This window comes from Rana temporaria, chromosome 2 (assembly GCF_905171775.1).
Source record: "Rana temporaria chromosome 2, aRanTem1.1, whole genome shotgun sequence".
Taxonomy (NCBI): domain Eukaryota; kingdom Metazoa; phylum Chordata; class Amphibia; order Anura; family Ranidae; genus Rana; species Rana temporaria.
This window is the reverse complement of record NC_053490.1, coordinates 163,217,349-163,234,879: the sequence shown is the minus strand read 5'-3', so window position 1 is coordinate 163,234,879 and position 17,531 is coordinate 163,217,349. Positions and strand designations below refer to the sequence as shown.

At 36.8% G+C, this 17,531-nt stretch overlaps 1 protein-coding gene across 1 annotated transcript in view; it reads left to right on the top strand.

Moving 5' to 3' along the window:
- Positions 1–11,247: 11,247 nt before the first annotated feature.
- The window catches only part of LOC120929674 (protocadherin-9-like), a 1,495,744-nt gene continuing 1,489,460 nt past the window's right edge, over positions 11,248–17,531 (top strand). Inside the window, exon 1 of the mRNA XM_040341350.1 lies at positions 11,248–11,394. The gene's annotated coding sequence lies outside the window, so the exon portion shown is untranslated. The remainder of the gene's footprint in view (positions 11,395–17,531) is intronic.

The window sequence follows — 17,531 nt, the reverse complement described above, 5'->3', positions numbered from 1 at the left end:
GTACTGTCCATACTTTATATGTCTTACTGTTATTGAGGATTTGATTATTCAAAAAATACATTGTGTGGCCATGTTTGTCACTTTCTAATCTTTAATAAAACATATTTGAAAGAAAAAACAGTAATGTCCATTTTCTAGGATAATAGGGAAGGGATTGCCAAACAAATCACATGTGGGGGGCTCTGGATATTGCTCTGGGAAACATGTACCAAAACAGAAAAAAACATGCTCAGGGGATTCTATGAAGTGGTGCATCTATATGATGCATACCACCTACTACAGCAAAACAGCTATTTTCGAAGAAAAAATTAATGCAGTTTCAATTCCTGGTAAATCACAGCTCAAAACTAGGGATGAGCCAAACACCCCCCCAGTTCGGTTTGCAGCAAAACATGCGAACAGGCAAAAAAATGTGTTCGAAAACACGCGAACACCGTTAAAGTCTATGGGACACAAACATGAAAAATCAAAAGTGCTAATTTTAAAGGTTTATATGCAAGGTATTGTCATAAAAAGTGTTTGGGGACCCGGGTCCTGCCCCAGGGGACATCAATGCAAAAAAAGTTTTAAAAATTGTCGTTTTTTTCGGGAGCAGTGATTTTAATAATGCATAAAGTGAAACAATAAAAGTGAGATATTCCTTTAAATTTAATACCTTAATACCTGGGGTTGTCTATAGTATGCCTGTAAAGTAGCAATTTTTTCCAGTTTTTAGAACAGTCCCTGCAAAAAATTACATTTCTAAAGGAAAAAAGTCATTTAAATCTACTCGCGGCTATAATAAATTGTCGGGTCCCGGCAATACAGATAAAAGTCCGATACCAGGCCCTTTGGGTCTGGTATGAATATTAAGGGAAACCCCAAACCAAAATGTAAGAAAATAAAATTGTGTGCCCCTCCCCCCAAATTCCATACCAGGCCCTTCAGGTCTGGTATGGATATTAAGAGGAACCCTGCGCCTATTTTTTTTTAAATGGCATAGGGGTCCCCCTCAAAATCCATACCAGACCGTTCAGGTATGGCACCCGCTGAATGAAGCTCTCTTGTCATGACAGCTGTTAAATAGCTGAGGGCGGGGCCACCCGTCACATGCTCAAGTGACCCTGCCCTCCTCTAATGCATCAGGGAAACGCTGTGGTTACACAATGACATATACGGGTGATCTTGCCCCCTCTGACGCAACGTGGGTACGAACAGGCGAACACCCGATGTTCGAGTCAAACTTACATTTGACTCGAACATTGGGCTCATCCCTACTCAAAACAACTTACTTCTGTTTGTAAACCAATGGCCTGGGGATTTCCTACATCTATACCATACCCTTAGTCTAAATTAATTTCTGGTGTAGATTTGAATAGGAACCTCAGGCAAAAAAAAAACTCTTGGTTTCCTTAAATGAGGGTCTGAGATGTATTTTAAGGGAAAAACCCATTCAAAACACAAGAAAAAATGTGGGTCCCCTCAAAGTCCATTCTGGACCCTGATCTATGCACAAAGTTTGGCTGACCAGGAAATAGGATCGACCATGTCCACCTTCATGAACAATACAAGGCAACATGCCCTCAAAATGGAGGGTATGTCACTGAAGGGAATCTCATGGCAAAGCACCTTGTCCCCATGTTGATGAGGTCAAGTGTCCCTTCCCCTCAACACTGACTCAGTGGTTGTGGGATCTGTAGGCAGGGGGTTTACCCTTCTAAATATGGGCCACCAGATAATGCATCCTCATCTGAATGAGTAAGGGGTACATAATTCACTCATTCACAAAAAAAATAAGAATCAGTATAAAAAGTTCCACAATGTAGATCCATCATCAATCACATGGTCCAGCAAGGTAGATTACCATCAATTATAAAGAAAATTTGCCATGACAAAAACAACCCGTGTTAAGAACTGCTCCCATCAATCACTTAGCATAATTGATATCTCCAGGTCCTCATCACTAAATATAAGTATATGATTGCCTGCTGGCTTATGAACAACTAGCCAGAAAGAAATGTGTCACATTTAGAAGCGGTAGTAACACTGATGCTGGAGGTTGGACTCAGCTGAGTACCAGTTTAGTTTTGCTGAATTATTTCTCCGAAGAAGAAGTTCCGAGTTGAAACAGACTTGGCAGCTCATTCTTGGAAAAATGATTGTCTTTTTCTAACAATTATGTAAACAAGTTAAATGTCAATAAAAATGTTTTACCTTTCCCACCTCTACATCTGACATGGGCATCATCACAGTCACCTGGATACATAAAAAAAAGAAGATTTTTTCACCATGCTGTTTTCTTCTCAGCACCACTTATTTTTTCCAACTTCATCTAGTCCTCCTACATCATCCATTTAACGTTATACTTATTATGCCCTCTATATGAAATATCCACTGTGAGTATACATAACTATTGACTAACCTTTTGGACAGAAGTCCTTAGATAAGGGAAAATCATTTAGCAGCTCCCTGGTTCATAGGCAAACTTACTTTGGCTTTTCTGTTTATCACCATAATGTCAATGTCTTGTAAAATTGTTTTTTTTTTTAATCTAGCTGCCAATACAATCTTCCTGGTCTATATTACTTGAAGCAAATAGTGGAATTTGTTTCTGTCTGACGATTATGCATTGACTGTCGATGTTACTATGGACCCTGGAATATTATTTATAATTGCCAGCTTGACTACCATCTTTCTTTTTTCATATTGTGTCTACCATTTTCTATAATTAAGTGCTTTATAATTTTTGTAAATAAATGCATAATACACTGGCTTAGTGGTTAGCATTCCTACCTTGCAACATAGGGTCTTCAGTTTAAATTAAAACCAGGACACTACAGCATAAACTTTGCATGCACTCCCTGTGCTTGCATGGGTTTCCTCCATGTACAGCAATGGTCATCAACCCTGTCCTCAGGGCCCACTAACAGGCCAGGTTTTCAAGATAACTGAAATACATCACAGGTGATATCATTTGCTGCTCAGTGATTGCAATATTCTAGTCTGCATCTCCCCAAGGTAATACATAAAACCTGGCCTGTTAGTGGGCCCTGATGATAGGGTTGATGACCACTGATGTACAGTTTTCCAGTCCCACAAGTTTAAGACATGCTGGTATTTAAATGACTCATGTCTCAATTGGCCCTAGTATGAGTATGCATGCATGTCAGGTAGAGGCCTTACGTTGTAAGCCTCATGAGGTCAGGGACTTCTTTGGCACAATATGTAAAGTTCTGCATACATTGATGATACAAAATAAATACCTTGATTATTAAGCAGTTTTATAAGAATTTGTTTCATATAATGACCTTTATTTCATTTAATTGTAACACAGAAAAACATTGGTTTGCAATCCTTTTGAAGCACAACAGTTGTAACAGCTTGTAATGACTGCTGTCATTGACTAGTAATTTTGTACAATTCAGTTTCATACAGTTATAGCAAATAATACTTGTCATAACATAGTGAACTGAACCTAACGTCAGTTTTTTGTAATGCATAGTTTCTTTGTACATCACTTTACTTTGTTTCTGTTTTACGTCTGTTTGCAGTATATTAATATTTCTATCTTGCATCATGAAACTCATGAAATCGTGGCAAAGGTTGTTGAAGTCATCATTTCATGTTAATCCAAGAGATGAATAGGTCAGAAAAGTCATTGACTAGTTCTAACAATCAGCAAGAAAATGGTTGTTTTATTTTAATCTTAGACCTTGTAAAGACCCAGGATATTCATGTGAGATGAATTCATTTGAAATCAATTATTTATTCATCAATGAGGGCAGGGATCTTGGAGAGCAATCTTCCGTATTTGCATATAACCCATTTTCAATCAAATGTATGCTGCAGTGAAAATCCATTTGGATGGGTAGTTTGTGTCGTGTGGTCCATACGCCGACTTGCAATCAATATTACTTATGCATATTTTACTTAAGAAGAGATGTGTTTTACAAAATATGGGGAAAAGGAATGTAATGTAATAAACAATGATCATTGTGGGAATGAACTTAAATTTACAGTATGTATAAATTACTATGGCATTGGACATTAATAACAATGTGGGGGGGGGGGGCTGATTGCTGCCGTCCCTCTCCCATGGGGGGTAGGTTTGTTTGTCGTCCCCCCAAAATATTAAACACCGCCCGCCACTGGCTCTATTATATAATATTGAAACCAATCAGCTTCAAAATGTTATTGTCAAAGCTTAATTAACAAGCTGAAATTAGAAGCTGATTGGCTACCATGTAGACAGGAAGTGCCTGATGAAGGATGGAGGAGATTAGCAGCTCTAAATTGCAAAAAAAGAAAACCAGATTAAAAATAAACTAAATGTCCTCCAAATAGGGTTTAGTTCCACTTTGTTAACTTTTAATACCAAAGCAAGCAATAAAAGTCAAGATTTGTGAATGACCGAATGTCTAAAATGAACGCAGATTTATGTTTATTTATTGAGTTGGGAAATTGTTCGGCTCAAGCATTAGTTTGAGCTGAACATTGGCCAAATGTACAGGGTGTTCAGCGGGTGTTCATCCCGCCGATCACCCTGCAATGTGCTGTGCGCTGCAAAGTGCATTTTGCTCCTTGATTAGGCAAAGCTTTGCCCAATTAGGGCACAGTATAAGCAATATAAGCTGGTTGTTAAGGAGCAGGGCCGGAAAGCCAGCTGCATCATCCTTAACATCCAATGAGTTATCAGTCGTCAATGGGCTTCCCTGTTGACAGCTGAGTAAAAAATAAACTGCCAGTAAAAAAAAAGAAAAAAAAAAAGTGTGGGATCCCCTAGTCCATACCAGACACTTTGGTTCTGTCCGGTGGGGGTCTGCGGGCAGGGTGCTTATCGGAATCTTTAACAAGGGGGCCCCCAGATCCCATCCTGTCTGTGAATGAGTATGGTGTACATAGTACCCCTACCCATTCACTAAAAAAGTGTCAAAAGTAATAAAAAAATAGAAAGTTTTTGACAATTCCTTTACTAAAAAATAAAAAAATCAGTGTCCCCCTGATGTAAATCCATCACCAATCATGCTGCCCGCCGCATGCATGCACCAGTTCCTGCCGTCAGAAGGGGGTGGGGACACCATAGATTACCTATATAAGAACTGTCAAACGGTGGAAGCCTGCAGGCCAGCATTCATGTTGGCGGGAGCATTTTTACATTTTTATATATATAGTTTTTTTTTTACTTTTTAATAAAGGAATTGTCAAAACTGTCTCTGTGTTTTATTACTTTTTGACACTTTTTGGTGAAAGCGTTTTTTGTTTTTTATACTGTACCAACATTTTTTTTTTTACTCACCTGTTAGTGGGGGGCTGATGTAAAACATGTTGTGCTAATCTCTTAACTTGTAATTTTAAATAGGAAATAACTTAAAGAAATTATCTTTTAAATAGATATGTAAATTGAACGTATTATACCTTTTTTAAATTCAACATCTTTCTGAAAAGCTTTGGAAAAGGATACATTTATTGGATGGACATCCATAATAGCATAAATATAAAAGTAAATGCGAGAGACAGCCCTTAGCATTGCTTCAGGCCTAGTAACCCTGTAACAAAGGTGAATTCTGGTTTCTTTGTAGCATTTCAAAATACACAATCATTTTGATAACCATGTAATTCATCTTTTACGATCTTGCTAAAATGTTTCAGCAATGATTAATATTTATTGCTGCAGCAATATTTCACTTCACTTCACTATGAATACCTACCTCTCACACATGTGTCCAGAGCAAGGCTCCCTGGCTCATGTAATGCCCTGTACACACGATCGGTCCATCCAATGAAAACGGTCTGATGGATTTTTCCATCAGTTATTCGATGAAGCTGACTGATGATCAGTCGTGCCTACACACCATCGGTTAAAAAAACAATCGTGTCAGAACACGGTCACGTAAACCACGTACGACGGCACTATAAAGGGGAAGTTCAAATCCAATGGCACCACCCTTGGGGCTGCTTTAGCTGATTTTGTGTTAGTAAAAGAAGATTCACGCTTTTCTGTCTGTTACAGCGTGATGAATGTGCTATCTTCATAACGAACGCTAGTTTTACCAGAACGAGTGCTCCCGTCCCCTAATTTAGTCTGAGCATGCATGGATTTTTAACCGATGGACGTGCCTACAGACGATCGTTTTTTTTCTATCGGTTAGTTAACCATCAGATAATTTTAAAACAAGTTCCTATTTTTTTAACCGATGGTTAAAAAACCAATGGGGCCCACACACGATCGGTTAGTCTGATGAAAACGGTCCATCAGACCGTTTTTCATCAGACAAACCGATCGTGTGTACGCGGCATAAGAGTTATGGTCCACAAACTGTCAACTTAAGTTTAAACAGTATTTTATTTAAAACAAAGAGTACACATTTTGTACTGTACATACTGTACCTATTACCTAAGAGTAATGTTTTACTTGATTTCCACATTTTAACAATTTATATGTAATATTATTCCTAGAGTATTTAAAGGAGAAGTCCAGCCAAAGTTTGTTTTTCACTCCTGTGATCCATTTTCAGCAGAGAGCAGACTGAAGTCCGCTCCCTGCTGACGTCATGGATATCAGTCCAGGCAACGCGTCATTGTGAAAATAAAGTCTGGTTCCACCTGAGCCCTCTAATAAAATGTTATGAATTAAACAACAACTTACTCAAGGGTATTTTGTACACTTACAGCCCCCTTTTAAACTCACCCAGGAACCCCACCTAGACCAAATAGCACAGCGGTCCACACATACGTATTCCACCTCTCCACTGGACCAATGGTACAAGGCCTTATCTTTACCTCTACGGCATTCCCATTGCACCACACACAAGGAATTACTACAGAAACTCGTTTAGCAATAGTACTATACCCTATCTAGACTTGTCAGGGTTTACCCCAATACATCTTATCTATGCAAGGGGGCAATTGTGGCCTCCCCAGAACCCTGTTCCACAGGGGGAATGTCCAGTTATTAGTTATCTAGTTAGTTTGTCTCCTTCCTACCTTTGGCATCTATGTCAACCTCATCGGACCTTCTATTTGGTTTGGCAATCCCTACCTGGCCCAAACAATTCCAAACCCTGGCAACCCACATCCTTATTGCTGCTAGACTAGCAATAGCCAGGAAATGGAAATCTTTGCAGTCACCATCACTCCAAGATCTGTTCACAATCTTCATCTCAAAATGGAATTCTTCTTCTCCAAAGCCAATCTTTCTACCAAAAAAATACAGACTGGGAACCATGGCTCAAAGCCCCCATAAGCATACATTTGGACTGTTGCCCTTAACTCCAGACCCTATAGCTTTCTCCAGGAACTAATCTTCACCCATCCTTTACACGTTGGCTTCTTTCTTTAACCTCATCACCATTGTTATACCTCTCTTGATACCAAACATAAGAACATTTTTTTGAGAGCAACTGACCCTATGGTTTTGACCATAATTCAAGCATGATGTAAACTTAAGTATAAGAAACACATTGCTATTCTTCAGTTTGTTTGTTTTTCTTAAATGACTACCATGTACACACAAGTACAATTTCAATAAATGTTTGTTCACTGACTGAGTTTTATGCTCTGTACACCTAGATTTAATTTGAGAATTTATCTGTTCGATTCCTCTCCTAACTTTTCAGAAAACAAATAAAGATTTAAAGTAAAAAAAGGCTTGATCCACCACATGCTATGATGGACACCCATCTCAACCTCTGAGTGTGCCGCAGAGAGACGGAGATGGCCCACTCCATCCCCTCCACAGCTCAAAACCTACAGATATACTGTACAACATATTACATATTGTGGAATACCAGTGTTTTCCTAACTATTCACTTAAATCTGCCTGCACCCCCATCTAACTCCTATTTGCACAAATATAACCAAGACAGCTAGCATAGATCAATATACATAAACTTCAAATATAAACAAATAAATGAGTAGAGATTAAGTGCTGATATCTATCATTTATCCCCTTTCCAAATTGAGGGGTAATTGGCCTTTATATTTAAACACCAGTAAGATGGCATCTTCCCAGCTTCCCGAGGATGCTCATTGGGTAAAATGTTTTAAGGCAGGGCGAGGACTAAAAAATGTACTATTAGTTAACTCCTATTCTAACCACCCTATGAATGGAAGATGTCTATATATACCTATTCTGAGAGAGTTTTGGTTTGATCATCTGATTTGTTACCAACAACAGCTTCAGGGCAGAGGAGAGACAGCCAGCAATGGATACCCCATTGCAAGTCTATGGGTGATGTCACTGCACAAGCATTTTAGCCATTGTCGGCGATCTCTCCTCTTCCCTTGAGTCAGCCACTGGGGAGATCACATGACCAAACTGGAGTGCCCCTCAGAAGTATACACATCTTTCTTTCACAGGGTCGTGAGAATAGGAGTTAAAATGGGGGGAAAGAGCAGGGTTAAGCATAGTTAGTAATAGCCTGGACTTCCATGTTAAAGATATACTGTACAACCACCCTGTTGGGGTTTCCTCACTCGATCAATGCTGCAGACTATACGCTACAAAACCGATTAGTATATTTTCATGGCGGAAGAGTCTCCCCACTGTCAGAATACAATAGACCAGCGGGTAGGATTTCCCCGTCCATATCGAGTGTGTGGATGGGGAAATCGAGTCAGTTTTTTTTCATTGGTTGAACAAAAATAATGGACTCATGTATAGGCTGCGAATAATGAACAGTATCTTCTATTTTAGTACATCAAGTATATTATCTTGCAAAAAGATACAGAATAAAACACAGAGCTTTATGAGAATCCCATATGGATGTTTTATTCAAGCCATGTCACTTGGTATCAAATATGCTGCTTAGTAACTATTAAAAGTTTACACATTTTCATCTGTGTACATCACGCTAAGTATTTCTGCTGTTTAGTTTCACAGGTTGGACAATACCACTATTACTTTTTGCACATATTGTAAACCGTATATCTCTCTGCATGTCTGCTTTATAAATGTATATAGCAGTAGATAGCAAAAGAGAAAAAGGAAGCTTCTACTCCTCCTTTGCCATCTGCTGCTTCCACGCGTTTGATGATAGTTGTGTTGTCAGATGTCGAGAAGAGAATTTGATTGTGGACATATGTTGCTTTTGATGTATAAAATTTAATCTCCTTTCACTGGGGTTGGGTGTTTTGCATGACTTCATCATCTGCTATCAAAGACCTGAATAGTGCTTACTACTGATAAATTGGAAATGGGGTCAGAATAAGGTGGGAGAGTCTTTGTTATGTAATGCCTTAAACATACCAAAGTATTATTAGGTGAGAAAAGCAAAGCCATGGCCTAATTTATCACTCAGTAGGAAGTCACTATAACTTGTAATAACAATTAATTGAATTCTAATCTTTTGCAATGCAAAGCTATCTTGAAATCGAAATAATAAAAAAAAAAATACATACAGCAAAGTGTTTGTCTATTTTTTTCCAGTTTAAGATGGGAGAAGAATGCTGATCATATGTTGGTGATTATATCCTGGTCATACCGTATTTTTTTTCCCCTCAGATTTTTTTCCAATCAACTTTCTCCCTTGTATTTTTGAGTGGCAGCTTTGGACTCAGCACCAACTAAAAGCAATATATAAATCAATATCATGTTATAGATATATATTCTTTCAATTGCCGTATACTTGTTTTGTTTCGTTTTTTTGAGGCAGAAGTATTAAAGGCAGACACAGCTTAACAAGAAGCAGTTTTTAGAAATTGTCCAGCAATAGAAACTTCATAGAAACTCTTATTTTTTTTTTAATGGCAAATTCATATCTCTCATCTTCACACTTCTCCCTCCTGCCAATCTGTTTCTTCGTATTTGCTGTTTCTTAACAGGACTCATATATATATATATATATATATATATATATATATATATATATATATATATATATATATATATACACAATATAATCAAAAGTATTGGGTTGCCTGATTTTACACATACATGAATTTTATTGGCATCCCAGTCTTATGCCGCGTACACACGATCAGTCAAACCGATGAGAACGGTCTGCTGGATCGTTTTCATCGGACCAAACCCATCGGTTATTTATCCATAGGTTAAAAAAAAGCAATCTTGTTTTAAATTTAACCGAATCTTTAACCGCAATCTTGTTTTAAATACCGATATATATATATATATATATATATATATATATATATATATATATATATATATACATATATATATATATATATATATATATATATATATATATATATATATATAAATATATATATATAGATAGATAGATAGATAGATAGATAGATAGATATAGATAGATAGATATAGATACATCTATATAGATATAGATATCTATATATATATATATATATATATATATATATATATATATATATATATATATATATATATATATCTATCTATTTATATATATATATACTGTATGTATATATATATATATATATATATATATATATATATATATATATATATACTGTATATACCATATGTATATATATATATATATATATATATATATATATATATATATATATATACTGTATACTCTATATACATAGCTAGATGCTCTGCATGTGGAGCGACTGTCTCTTGTCGGAAAATGTGTCCGTAAGAGGGCTCCTGATGTTGACTGTTGTGTGGTTTAAGTAAAAACAACTTTCCATTTCTACGTGCAGGTCTGAGTAATTGCTGGATCAGTCTAGTCTTTTCTTCTGAGTATAATTAGCTGGACCACAACTATCTCACTTTCTCATGTTTGGCTATAAATATCCAACCTTTGGAATGGTACTACCTCTAAGTGATGGGATTACTGAGTGTAAACCTAGCCCTAATATCTTTCTCCGGTTTGCTCTTCAGTTTAGAAATGCATTGTATTATCAATACCTTTTCAGTATTTATATCTATAACATCTACTTTGTAGTCAAACCGAATCATCAGCATGTCCTTTTTTTAATACCAAATGTACCATTATTTAATAATGCTTAACAGTACTGCAAGAATCAACTCCTATCAGAAATCCTATAAACCTGAACACATCCCTTTTTTAATGATGCACTGGTCTAACTTAAAAATGATTATGCTATTTTTGCTGTGCAAAAGGTTTATTTGAGCTATTTTTGAAAATCTCAAGTACAGGATGCATTTCATAATAGACTATTCCTGGGGTGAGAAACAAAAGTAGAATTCACAGGTTTGAGATAAGCTTAGGGTTTGAATGCAACTTTGAATAACAGCATATTAGAAACATAGAATAAAGAAAGTATATATTACTCATCATCTTTAACTTGCAGGGTGGCACCACTGTACAATGCAACTGCCTCGCTTGTACGGCGACATTCTTGCACGCTCCCAACGACTATGGAAAAGTCATTTATAGAACCGATGTGGCTCCTTCACTAGCTACAGACACCTTTTCGCCGACCCTCGTTTTTTCGGTTAGGGTAAGTTAACCATATTACTTTTATCTGTAGTTGTATGAAGTTCCTATTTTAGAGTCACACTGGGAAAGACTCTCCAGGGCAGCTACATTTACATGCATATAGAAGGCAATTGTACAGCTTAACACAGGCAATCCATTTTAAAGTCAGTTGTCAGCTCCACCTTTACCTTATTTATATTTTAATAAAAGTTTCCCTTTATGTGATATGAAAGAAATTACACCATAAGATTTCCAGAGTCGTTTATATTTTGTATTTATTTTTTCTTAAAGTCAACACTTCTGTATCATATAAAGATATTTTACATGATCAGTACTACCATAACATATTCTTACAAAAACCTAAACTGATATGCTTGATGAATACTGATTATATTTAGAGTATAGACTAAAATCACCCCCCTGTTTCAGTGTTGATATTTTCCCTATTTTATCATGTAATTTAATTTTAAAATCACCCCCCCCCCCAGTAGTTCTCATTAGCCAAATGGACACTACATTTTGGTCTAATATATTGCTTACAATTATCTTTGTAAATGTGTGTGTGAACGCGGTTTAGTAAAATAATTACCGTATTTATCGGCGTATAACACACACAACCGTATAACACACACCCTAACTTTAAGGGGGAAGTTTCAGGAAAAAACGTTCCACAGCCCCCTGCCTATAACACGCAGGCACAGTTTACCCTCTATTTTCAGGGTAAAAAAGTGAGTGTTTTACACCAATAAATACAGTATATATGATGCACATACATCATAAATGATTTTCATTACCATAATATCAAGCAAGAATTCAGATCAACCTGTGAAATGCCTCCTTCATATAAAATCTAGACTTATGTTTTATGAGCCACATGCGTCCCTCTCACTCTGTCTCTGCTCTACTTATTGGTTTAAGGATTAAAAAAATAAAATAAAGCAGTTTTAGCTGTTACACAATTTTGCATTTAAATACATATAGGAAATGTTTTTGAACCCTTTTTCTGGTATTAAATATGGTAAATGTGTTTTCACAAACTTTACAAGTTTCTGAATGTAATAATCCTTTTTGGGAATAAGGGAGATGTGGCCTCAGTGGATCTAACGACAGAGTGTGGCCCTCAGTAGACTGGGGAGGTTATTTATGAAAATAAAATACACTGTGCACTGCAACTTGTTCTGAATCGAGGAGAAGCTCTGCTGATTTCTGATGATTGGGTATTCTTGGCAAAGTGAAGCTTTACCTCATTTACTAAGCTCTAGAACAAGTGCACTTTCAGTAAACAGTATATTTGCCTATAGTAAATCAACCCCATTATGAACCCTCTCAAAGATTTAGTCCCCTCAGTTCAACCCATTGTTTTATCTGAGTTTGACATGCCCGACTTAGACAGTAAAGGAAGCTTGTTCATGTGGGAATAGACCAAAACAAGTCAAATGACCCTTTAAAAAATACCATGTTCACACGGCTGCCTTCTTAAACAGAACACAATCTAACAGACTTTCACATAAATCCAAAAGAAACCACTGATGCCGCATACACACAATCGGTCAAACAGATGAGAACGGTTTGATGGACCGTTTTCATTGGACCAAACCGATCGTGTGTGAGCCCCATTGGTTATTTATCCATAGGTTAAAAAAATAAATCTTGTTTTAAATTTAACCGATGGATACCTAACCGATAGAACAAAACCGATCGTTTGTAGGCACGTCCATCAGTTAAAAATCCTGGCATGCTCAGAATCAAGTCTACGCATGCTTGGAAGCATTGAACGTTTTTTTCAGCACGTTGTTGTGTTTTACGTCACTGCGTTCTGACACGATCGTTTTTTTAACCGATGGTGTGTAGGTACGACTGACCATCAGTCAGCTTCATCGGTTAACCAATGAAAACGGGCCATCAGACCGTTCTCATTGGTTTGACCGATCGTGTGTATGCGGCATGAGTTTATTCTTCTGTTTGGGTCAACGGGTGGACTTCTTTATGTCCAAGTGAAACACTGTCCACCTAGACCTGCTGGATGGTAGCACAGATGCAGCCAAAATATAGCTTGTAATGCTGTATGCATGCTATATATATATTTTTTTTTTTATTTTTTATTTTTTTTAATTGGTGCAGTAGAGTAAGCTAACAGGGCTTTGAAAATGACACTTTCTCTTTCAGCTTCATTTTCCCGATCTATGCCTGACAAAATTATCATTCATTCAGTGAAATCAACAAAATACTATGTTATGATTATCAGTAGGGAATTTTAAACAGTTTTTTAATTGCAGTGAAGACCTGTGCCACTCCTATTCCTGAGGCTATTTTAAAGTTTTTGTCAGTTAACTTGAACGTCTAGAATAAGAAAGAAAGTCTTCTTATTCTTTTTATGACAGCAACTCTTAGCTTGTTTGACAGATAAAAATATAAATTCTGGAATACAGTGACATGTCACTGACATCACTGACTCCTGCAGTGAAAATAGTGTAGCAGACATCAGGAAAAGTAAGGTTGCAGTGTAATTCGTAAGGTATGATTACAAAATTGATGGCTCCTAAGATGAAATTCTCTCACCTCTAGGTAGGAATGCCCATTTACTATAACATCCCAGAAAATTTCAGATTCCTTTAGTGCACAGTACTTTTTTGATCTCAATAACAGTGACAGGTGCTGCCATATAGGAAGGTGGCTGCCTGCAGAGAGCCATGTGAACTTTTCAGATAACTGCACTTTCTAAACCTCGATATTATAGCTTAAAGGGTGAATATGCTGTTCTGTATCATAATTGCAACATTGTTTTTTCTTTTTTACTGTAGTTTATATTGCATTGTCTATCAATTTATGTTTTGAATTATTTATTACTTTATTGGCACAATGTCTTTAATTAACATTGGTTCAAGAATAGGATATACTCTTCAATAGTCCTATTTTTTGGGGAATTAACCTGAATTTTCATCCCCAATGCCCAATATGCCTCCCGGGAGGAGGAGTAGGCTTCACTCTGTAGGGAGGAAGAGAATGTTGCTGCATATTGAAGAGAGCATGCAAGAAGGGGGGCTTGTAGTGAAGATAACTGTGGGCCTCTAACATAGTCGTTTTGTGTGTCCTACCTGTAGCAATTACAAACAGTGCAAACCATTGTAGAAACCTTCTAGAATCCAAGAAGTCAGTGTGAGTAATCAATAGACATCTATTACTAGACATGGGGAATAAATGTCTTGCAGCTACTAATCATTGGCATGATTAGCTGGGACTATACTTCTGCTTATTTCTGAGGTTAGAGCTCAACACCAACTGCTAAGGTATATAATTGCATACATTTTCATCAAGACCTGAAGGTCCTGAAATTATAATGTCACAATTGAATATTATTGAATGACACTAGGAACTTGGTAATTCTATGATGAAGCTCTAACAAGACAACACATGCATAGGGGGTATAATACAATATTCTGTGACTTTAATTTTTAGATATATGTTTGAGCTCTAAGTCACAATGTCCAATGTATTGTGCTGCTGGAGTTTGCATAGAGTTATTTCCATCTTATGAGGCATTCCCATCAAACCACTGCTGCAGTGTCTTTTTTTTCCCTCTGGTTTACTAAATGCCACATATTCCAGAGATTTATAAATTCTGTATTGAAGTATTTCAAACAGTCCTAGGACAGTTTTATGGTCAGATACATGTTTTTGCCAAACAATCCCTAGTTTATAATGCTCGTTATTTAAATACTTCATACCTATTTAGCCATTTATCATTTTTACCATCACCTGCATCCCTCTTTCACACCTAAAATGATAGTTTGCTGACTCAATATAATTTCCATAATTCTTATCCTTTGGCGTTTTACAGCAACAAGATACAAGGTAAAGTTAGGGCTCATTGAGTAATTAATAAGCTGTCAAACTTCCAAAGTGATGGAGTGACACTCAACACAGCATTGTTGTCACACACCCTTGTTGAAAGAGACTTGCTGCAAGTTGTTTAATATTTTTTGTTTGAAAAATGTATAATTTGATGTCAATAATCAGATATGTTTTACTATTATCCCTGAGCATTAGTTAATTGGGAATGGAGAAGAATGCATTGGCTCATGAATGTCTAAAGATGGCTCAAATTAAAAAATGTATTCTATTTAAAAAAATGCATTCTTACCCATACTGTACATAGAAGTATACCCTATATGTACCAAAATTCAGATGTAGTACTATGCAGCATATCATGACCCCTTCTGACCATTTTTGTGCCTACTATAGTGCCATCTTGTGTGCCCCCTCTTATAATGTTACACAATCTAATGACACTATCATGTCCATTATTATATTTATAATACAGTGATGCTCATATAGTGTTGGCCCACCTCATAACATCAATTTCTTGAGTTTGTTTTTTATTACAATAGCAGTGTCATGTATTTGTGACTCCAATATCTTTCTATACATGTCTTAATACTGCATGTCTTCATCCTCTTGCATGAAATCCTATACTCCACCTCTTCGGTTTGTCCCTAGCTGCAAAACATTTTACAGCAATTATTTCCTCAAGAACAATTAATTGTGGATTGGAATAGTTCTCTCTAAACATACAGTAAGTTTAGATGAACTGGTGAATCTGCATTCACATGTACATTCCTAATATTTTGAAGTGGATATCACTTATACCAGGGGTGACCTGAGGCACACTTTATTAGTGCAGATGACACCTTTACCCCTCTACTCTCATAGTAAATGTAAAAGCAACCTTTTTTTTTTTATAGAGTTTGGAAGGGTTATACCCATCTGTCAAAGTTTTATTGCACACTGTATATACGCTGGGGAGATTCACCACTGTATTTTTTCTGGTGCCCATTGTCACCATGATAGAAAGTAAGTGGAAATCCTAAATGTTATGCCTCGTACACACAACCGGTTTTCACGATGAGAAAACCGGCCGTGTATATACTCCCTAGTAGTTTTCTAAACAGAAAAACTGCCCACAAAAATTGAAACCAGCTCCCTTTTTTCTTGTCATGTTTCCCGTCAGTCTTTTTCTCATCGCAAAAAACAGTTGTGTGTATGCTTTTCCGAGGGGGATAAAACGTGCATGCTCAGAATCAAGTATGCAGCCCAAAAGCAGCCCAAAGGGTGGCACCATTTGAAAGGAACTTCCCCTTTATAGTCCCGTCATACGTGTTGTACGTCACCGCGCTTTGGTTGGACGTTTTTTTTTGCATGAAAGTGTGTATGCAAGTCAGGCTGGAGAGGAATCACGTTGTGAAAAACTACGGCTTTTTGAATGTCAGGAAAAACAATGGTGTTTACACTGCATAAGAGTTGTCCTGAAAGCAAGAAATGAGGGAACATTTTCAGTTGGAGATGGTCTGGTGACAAACAGTATGTCTGAAATTTAAGGAGGTTTCTTCTCACTTACTGTTGCATCAGCAAGACCATGAGTGAAGGGAAATTCAGACAGATACAGACATATAAACATTTCATAATAGGTATTTCACCTACTTTATTCAAAATCAAGTAGATGTATGTTTTCTTCTGCTGTGATGAGCACCTTGAATTGCCTTATTGTATGATTCAGTTCATAATTGGCCTGATATTCATAAGTCATAATTGTGAACATCCCTGCTTTTATAGTGTACTTTTATAGAGTACTTTAAAACCTTCCTTCACAATTCTTTCAATAGCTTAAAGTGGACATCTTAGTAACTTTGCAAGTCTGTATGATCTAGTTCCTAACATGTCACAACATGCAGCAATGCTATACTGTAAATATTTTTTATTTTATTTTTTTTAGAAAGCTTTTCCTTTCATTATCAAACACCAGTCCTTGAGCATCAGCTAAGTAACTTTAGCAAGGAGGAGATAAGTCTGCTGAAGGCAGGAGAAAGCATTTTTTAAATCTCCTCTCCCATAGTGATCAGAGGGTATATTTGGTATACAAGGTTAAAAGCTGCAGTAAGGGGCCTCTCCATATCAGGAATTTGTTGAACAAACATTGCAAAGGCACTAGAATTTACATAATTGTGTTATTTCTAACAGTGTGTTAGTCTAGGAAGTAAACACTGACCCTGTAAAGGGTCTAAAAAATGTTGACTTAATTCTCCTGGTGAGAAAAAGAGATGATGGACTTATGAAAACAAGCACTGAGATCTCTATGAGGTTATAAATGCCTTTGTTAGGCTG